This window comes from Apium graveolens, chromosome 10, assembly GCF_009905375.1.
Source record: "Apium graveolens cultivar Ventura chromosome 10, ASM990537v1, whole genome shotgun sequence".
NCBI lineage: Eukaryota > Viridiplantae > Streptophyta > Magnoliopsida > Apiales > Apiaceae > Apium > Apium graveolens.
In genome coordinates this window covers 71,686,296-71,694,680 of record NC_133656.1, presented here as the reverse complement: position 1 = coordinate 71,694,680, position 8,385 = coordinate 71,686,296, and the positions used below count along the sequence as shown (strand labels likewise).

The 8,385-nt window shown below is 35.0% G+C and overlaps 1 long non-coding RNA gene across 1 annotated transcript; it reads right to left on the bottom strand.

Moving 5' to 3' along the window:
• Positions 1-5,447: 5,447 nt before the first annotated feature.
• Positions 5,448-6,712, bottom strand: LOC141689784 (uncharacterized). Its single transcript, XR_012562511.1, has 3 exons — positions 6,554-6,712; positions 6,355-6,432; positions 5,448-5,492 (listed from the first exon to the last, which is right to left on the bottom strand). It is a non-coding gene; the product is annotated as an uncharacterized LOC141689784 (long non-coding RNA).
• Positions 6,713-8,385: the final 1,673 nt, after the last annotated feature.

The window sequence follows — 8,385 nt, the reverse complement described above, 5'->3', positions numbered from 1 at the left end:
TCTTGTTGAATACTAAGTTTATGTGGCTTAAACGTGATTGCATGTTAGTTTTAAAAAGGATCAAGATGTGCATGTCCTTGTTTGGTTCTTGGATTGTGAATTTTGAATTTTTGCCGAATAGAAAATGGGTTTAAAAGAGATTGATTTGTGATTAAGTGAATGCATGCATGATGATTGAATAATTTGATTAAATTTGAGTCATTAGGTGATGTTTGGCTTTGTGCTTCGGAAATCTTGATGAGAATGAGTTAAATGACTAAGTTAAGGTTTAAATCAAGTCGAAAATGTGATATAAGACTTTGCATGTCAAGATTGATCTTTGCATGTGTGTTTTCTTGATAAACCCGAATGGGTCTTAGGCTTAAAAAGAGAATTGAGTTGATTTTTGCCAAAAATCTTAGTGACTAATGAGAACTTGCTTGCATAACCATGATTGAGTGGTGTTTATGTTCGAAATTTGTTAATAAAGAAAATGGTGCTAGTTTAAATGTTGGATCATGCTAGAACTAAAGTTGTATGGTGTGATTTTTGAGAAATTTGATTGTATATGTATAATTATGGTTCGGATTTCTATGATTAAAAGAAAGGAGAGTGGTTCTTTAAAGGTTGTTAATTGAGATACGTGTTTATGTGAATTAAAGTGAGTATTTGATTGATTTTATGGTGGTATTTGCAATTAGGCCGAATAGGCCATATGAACTTAAGGTCAAAACTTGGTTTTTGATAATCAAATATGAAATGATTGGATGCGTATATGTGAATATCTATGGATTGTTTAGTTGATTGTATTATGTGGTTCGAATTTAAGAAAAAAAAAGGGAATGAAGTCGATTGATATAAGTGATAGTATGCACGTAAATGTTTGGTTGTAAATGGGTCTAGTACTCGTAAAAGAGTCGTGTTAGTTTGATTTGAGAAATAGCCTAGGTCAAGCGAGTATGCTTTGATTTCTAGGTATATAAGGATATGAAAACTATGAGACAGAATTGTGCTATGTGCTACGTGCTGTGTGCTTATTTGTATAAGCTATATTCGTATGTTCGAGAATATAATCGAGTTATCGTATAGAGTGATCGTTCCGGGAACGAGAGTTGGGAATCTCATTAAGATTTTGGTTTTTATTGTAGATTCGGAGCGTGAGGGCATTCGGGCTAGGAAAGGGAAAAGTATACTAGGTGGCAGTAGTTCAACCCTCAGGAAAGCAATTTCAGGCAAGTAACTCTGATTACTTGTGTAAATGATTATAAAGGAAATGTTGTTCATACCATGTAGAGTATTGAACTGTTAAAGTATGAAACCCTTGCTTTATGAAACCCTGATATTGATTTGAAGTACTCTTTGTTCTTGATAACCTGTTATTGATAATCCTATTGATTTCACCCGTTGATAATATGCCTTTCTGTTCAAGTTTCCTATAATGCCATGATCATATTGAACCTTTAATTATCTTGGTTAACTCTGTTTAATGATACCCTGTTTCTCTTGATCGCCCTAATGATCCCTAAGTTATTTCTGATCCTTCAAATTTAGTACCTTATTAACCTTGATACAGAATTCTTGAGAATTGTTCCTTGCGTATCTCTGATTCACTCCCTGAACTTTGTTTCTTTAAAAATCTGAATTAAGAATGAGTTTCGACTTGAAAGAGTCCGAATGATTTCAAAGGCTTGGTAATGATAAAATGAATTTTAGAAAACCTATTGTTTTCCAACTCAAGGTTTTCCAAATGAATTCCTGATGGATTGGATTGAGACGTAAGAGGCTAGTGGGACTAGTCCAGTCATAGTAAGAGGCTAGTGGGACTAGTCCAATTTAAGGCTGAAATTATGCCGAATGGTACCTTAAAGACCGGAATGGAGGTCGAAACGGGCAGATCACCCGTATATAATGAAATGGAAAGATAAGTGATCCAATCCAGGGTTCTAAATGATTATTTAAGAAAAGGAACTGAAACTTTTATTCAGTAAATTGATTTTTGGAAATGAAAATGGTTTATACTGTTTTGAAAAGAGTTGATTATGTTATTGTGGAGCTTAGAGCTCAGAACCCTGATTCCTGAAATTGTTGATCATATGAATGATTCTATATCTTGAAATACTGTTGCTTTCCTCTACCGAAAGATCTATTTTGATCCTATAATGATTTGTGTTGAATGTCGGCTTTCATCCTATTTCGAGCCTTGTTTCTTGAAAGCCCAGCTATTCTTCAGATACCTTTCCTTATCTCAAAGAAAGCAAAAAAAAAATGAATATACGGAAATCTGCCACCTAGTTTAGCTAAAATAGAATGCCCTAGTTTGTTTAAAGCATATTGAGAATTGTTATTGTAGAACTGCTATTTAGTTACTTGCTGAGTTTTATACTCATTGTTTTGTCTTAATCTAACCATGGCAGTTAAGCAAGAAGATGGCCAGGCTTAGGCGCACTGCTCGTAAGAGCGTACCTGGTGGTCCCTACCGTGTTGAGGGCTTCCAGTTGCCAGAGCAGGTAGTACAGGTTATGAGTGAGCTCGCGCCTAGTAAAGAGGTGTTTAAAGATACAATGGGTTATCTGTCGGTTCCCAGCCGGAATCGATATTGATTATTTAATAATATTTTGGGTTTGTAAGTTATATTCGGTGATTGGTAGTTGTAATCTTGTCTTATACTTTATCCTGTTGATCCTGTTAGTAGTTAATCGGGGTTTATGCATATTTAATTAGTAGATTAGAGGTGTGTGAGTCCTCATTTCCTAACCCCGAGATTGAGGTCGTCATCTGTCTCGACGGATAACAAATTCAAATAGGAGTTGAAAGTGACTTGACAGTCACATGGGTTGATTGTATACAAAAGGAACGTGGCAACCTATTTGCAGGTTTATGAGAACAAAGAAGCATTTCCATTTCCATGCCTACTTGAAGAAATACAAAGATGCTGGATAGAGAGATGAAAAAACATGTGATTATACCTAAATGTTTTGTTTTATATGTTTGTCTTTTAACATATGTAACTTGGTGATATATAAACCTAGAGTAGCTAGTATAAAAATAATTGATTGAACTGAGAAATAGAAAGAGCAACATCTGTTAGGAATTTTTATGTTCTCTCTTTAGAAATTTACTTGTAAGCAGCTATGTGCATTCTTGCATCACAGAGTTCTCAATCAATATATATCTCTAGTGGAAAAATCAATCCACCATGAGTTTTTAAATCTTTGTGTTTAATTACTTTGTGTTTTGAATATATTTATATTTCATTATGCACACTTGCATATTCAAATACTGATATATTTTGGCAAAGAATTTTCTCAGTTTCAAAAAGAAACCTAGAATTACATTCAACCCCCCACTGTAATTATATAGTTAGATTGTTTGGGAATAACAAAAGAAAAGATTGTAAGTTCTTTTATCGAAGTTTATATAATACTTTCTCTATGCTAGCTGGCATGAGGACTTGGATGTAGTGTAACACCCCCAAATCCAAGGTTGTGAATTCGGGTCGTTACGATCACTTATTAATTAAATAATTCTCTTTTCACAATATTACTCGACCTTTTATTCAAACTCACATACACACAGGTTATACGCTTGGAAACAGTAGCAAATAAATCATCTCCACTTATCTACCTGACGAGGCTAGCGCACAAAAAGCCTACAGAACTCACGAGCTTTCCTTGCCCGCCTACGGACAGCAGTCCTGGTCTGATCCATGCTGGTAGTCTGTTGTGATATGATATATAAAAGCAAGGGTGAGCATTATAGCTCAGCAAGGTATAAATCCCCATAATTAAGTATGTAAGGATAAATAAAACCAATAATTATACTTTGTATCTCCAAAGCGTTCTGAAAGTTTATATGCTTGTCAAATTTATAATATTCCCAAAATCAACTACAATAATATATCCACTGAATACTTGTATCCATCTCTTTCTCAAAATCATTTTATACTCGTACTCATTTTATTTCAAAATCTTAAGATGTTACTCGAACCAAGATTCTCAAATGGGTGTGATATATATACATCAACATCCCAATTTAAAACTCAGCCTTATGGGCAGATTTCTCAAATGGATTTGATATATATTCATCAATATCCTTGTTTTAAACTCAGCCTTATCGGCTCTCTGTTGTATATTTCACAACAGTTTTTCCAAAATGGAAGAAAGGGACTATACTGGAATAAACCACGTATCGGTGATCAGCCGAATACGAAATTTTCTCTACTAGTAGAAGGAATACAAACCTAGACGCCTTTGGGCTCATCAAGACACTACACGGTGGTTGCCCATTGCCGTGCAAGTCCGAAAGTCAATGGTCACATAGACCATATAACCGTACAATGCGCCACTCCGCGCTTGCATAATGTGCCACTCCGCGCCTGGTCACTGCCTGATACCACTCCGTACCGGGCAGGCCGCATTCCAGTCCCAAAACAATTATATCTTTTGCTCAAAATCCTTTTTCGAAGGAATAGGTCGTTAAAAGTTGACCTTTAAATAAGATGATTTATTCATCACTTTTAACTCAATGGATCTTTGGGAGTTGTCGGATTTTTGAATTTAAAATCATTTTCAAATCCCTATCTGTAGTAGGGTGACACGTATATTACTCACTTGTTCTTTATTGAACGAGGAAGCAAAACTCTTATGCTTCAAGACTAAGTTCCCTAAGGTTTTGATACGTTTCAAATGATTAATCTCTTTCAAGAGTTTTGAATAATTTAGAAAGTACCTTTGGGAATTATGTCTATTTTTAAATAAGTTTTTAGAAGTCCGAAGATATTAAATATCTAAGGTCTCATAATTATATAAGAGGGATTTAATGAATTGATAAAATTTTAAGTACAAAGTATTTATAATTAAGGTTCAATGAATTAATAAAAACCTTAAATACAAAATATTTTATGACTAAGGTCCAACGAATGGAGACACCTTAATCAAATAATCAAAACATGATTTGGTATCCTATAATTGCTCTTTGAATAGTTAAATCTTTATTAAATAACGTGAAATTATTTATAAACTATTCAGTATATTTTTAAATACTTTCTGGATATTTAATAATCCCTTAAATATCGCTTTATAAAATAATCAATCAAGTAAGGGTGTCCCTTAAATGAATAAACCAATATTTCTCGAAGTTTAAGTCAAAATCTCAATCGTTCGCTTGATATATATATTACGCGAACGTACTTTGTTTATCGAAATAGAAATCTTTCGCGCCCGGCTCTTTTCGGAATTAAATCGTTATTAAAATATCTTCAACTCCCATTATCATATATTATATTTGAAATACGTTTCAACTTCTCATACTCGTGTAAAACGAAATTTGTTTTCGTAAACAATCGCATAATTCGTATGCATTGATATCATAGACAAGCATATATATATTTGAACTGTAAATCATGGCATCAATATCACAACAGTATATATATAGCATGAATAGTATGAGATAGGGTTTCGAAAACTTGCCTCGAGTAATCGAAGTGGTATGGTATCTGGTGTTTGGTTGGCGATCTATAAACAAGAACCAACGGTCTAAGTTAGTACGCGATTAACGTCTCGCTTTTATTAAGCAACTTTCGCAACTACTCAAGTATAACGAATCTCCGATCGTCACATTCTCAACACTTATATTCTCACTTTATAACATGGTCGAGTTTTGAAATCGATCGTTCGCTTTAGAAAGTCCATTTCGAGTTTTAAGCTCGAACGTGAGAAAACGTGCGTCAAAACTAGGTTTTTATGCGTTTCTCGCTTGCGCTCGCTTTACCAAAATATTTTTATAAAATCTAAAAATTAATATTTTCTCAAAATGCTTTTTGGACAGTCTTCTCTACTATCATATCCATTTTTCATAATTTTTCCAGAATCTCGAAATTATTTTAAGTCCTTCAAAATCACCATGCAAGTGGACTTAAGTACAGTTGGCTAATCGCAGAAATGTTTTACACTAAAACGACCATAACTCCTAAACCGTAAATCTCCTCATGATGATCTACACATGTATAGAAACTAAAAAAACAAGATCTATCTGCTCATGGCCAGTGGTTTTCAAATTTTAACAATTTTCATGGCCGAATGTCCTGCAGAAAACAGATCAAGTGCAAGAATGCCCAAACTCAATTTCTACTGCTTGATCTTAACACAATCACTACCTATAACCATCATAAACACAAGTACTTCTCAAGATCCACCCACATGAACCTTATATGCTCTATATAGTACCACATACATGGATTACAACTCAACATCTCAAGTCTTTAGCAAGAACATAATCAATACAAACTCAAACAAACACAATCCTTTAGATCTTAACACTACAACAAACATAACTCTTAAATTCAACCATAAAACCTTAAAAGGTTGAAAGTTATACCTTCTTGGATACTAGGAAGGTTAGTGCTAGGATGATTGAGGCTTGGTTTGCTTAGAAAACACTTAGAAGGGCTAGATCCTTAAGAAACATAACAAAGAAACAAGTTAAAATTTCGGAGTTACCTTTCAGCACCTCATTCAAACATTTTTATAAAATTGACAAAAAATAAGTTGAGGCTGAAATTTGGTACGAAGCTTACCCATGATATAGAAAAGCTATGGTAAAAATTTCATGATATTTGAATGAGTATATTTTGAGTTATGAATTTTTCTTTCTCCCTTGCTCAGAAAATCCGAACTGCTGGAATGAAAAATGGGAGAGCTTTAAGTGAGGGAAAAGTGGTTGTTTTCTTTTGTGGCTAAAGTGTGGGAGTGTATAATGAATATATGCGATGTATGCAGCAGATTTGACAATAATTTGGCAAAGGTATGGGTTGGTTTGATTGTGTGGTGAAGTGAGAAAAGGGAGAAGTATGGCTTGTGTACTTGTTGTCTCCCATCACTATTCAACACTATTCCACTAACTATTCTAGTTAGCTTCTAATCATCTAGTTACACTCCTAACTACTAGTTAGGACTTGGTTATGCATGGCCAACTTGCATGTGATTTAATTTCTCATTCGTTTATTTATCGTAAATGCAATCGTCGTTCCATTCCGATAGTTTCCACGTATAACGACTTGTTTCGTAGCGATTTCTTTTATCGCTTATAATCCTATAACCAATTCCATTCCTTCTCTTGATCATAGAAATACCTTGATATATTATTTATTTCACGTAGTATTCCCGGTTCTACGCCATTCTTTACGGATACGAAAACACGTAGTATAATTGTGAATCTTCGAATTCCGTCGGCTTTTACATTCACTTATTTTCCTCGATAAACAAGAATATGATCTCGGATTCTCAAAATTCCACTATTCATTTAATGATGATCCCCATACGTATTACTTAATTAGCTCAAGTTACTATTCACAGAAGTTTTAAAATATTACAAAAATCAGGGTTCTTACAGTCTCCCCCCCTTAAAAGGATTCCGTCCCGGAATCAACTCACAAATAGATGGGGGTACCTTTCTCGCAGGTGGCTCTCTAATTCCCAAGTCGACTCCTCGACCTTGGGATGTCTCAATAAGAATCTGAATAGCTTGACACTCTTGTCCCTGAGTACTTGCTCCTTTCAACCAATGATTTCAACTGGTTGCTCAATGTAGGACGGATCTAGTACTTACTCATGTTTCACTATATTCTTGGTATCCGTATTATACTTTCTCAACATTGGCACATGAAAAACACTATGAACCTGTTCAAGGTTTAGAGGTAAAGCCAATTCGTATGCCACGGTTCTATTTGTCACAAAATCTCAAAGGACCCATATATCGGGAACTCGACTTCCCTTTCTTTCCAAATCTCATCAGTCCTTCCCATGGTGACACTTTCAAAAATACCTGGTCACCCACTTCATACTCTCTGTCTTTTCGTGCTAAGTCGGCATATTTACGTTGTCGGTCTTGGGCTGCCGCTAAGCATCCTCTGATCAACTCAACTATGTCCCTCGTTCTTTACACCAAGTCGGGACCTAGTAACTTTCTTTCACCAACTTCATCCCAGTACAAGGGTGAATGGCACCTCCGACCATACAGCGCCTCATGTGGGGGCATTTCTATACTCACATGATAACTATGATTATAGGCAAACTCTATCAAAGATAGGTGTTCATCTCAATAACCTTAAAAATCAATTACAAAATTTCTCAACATGTACTCCAATGTCTGAATGATTCACTCACTTTGTCCATCGGTTTGGGGATGGTATGCAATACTCACATTCAGTTTGGTTCATAAGCATTCCTGAAAGCTCCTCAAAAAAATCTGGAGTTGAATCGGGGATCTCTGTCAGATACGATAGCTACAGAGACTCCATGTCTTATCACAATTTCCTTGATGTATAGCTCTGCTAATCTATCCACCATGTAGGTTTTCTTGATTGGAAGAAAGTATGCTGACTTGGTCAGTCGATATATAATTACTCAT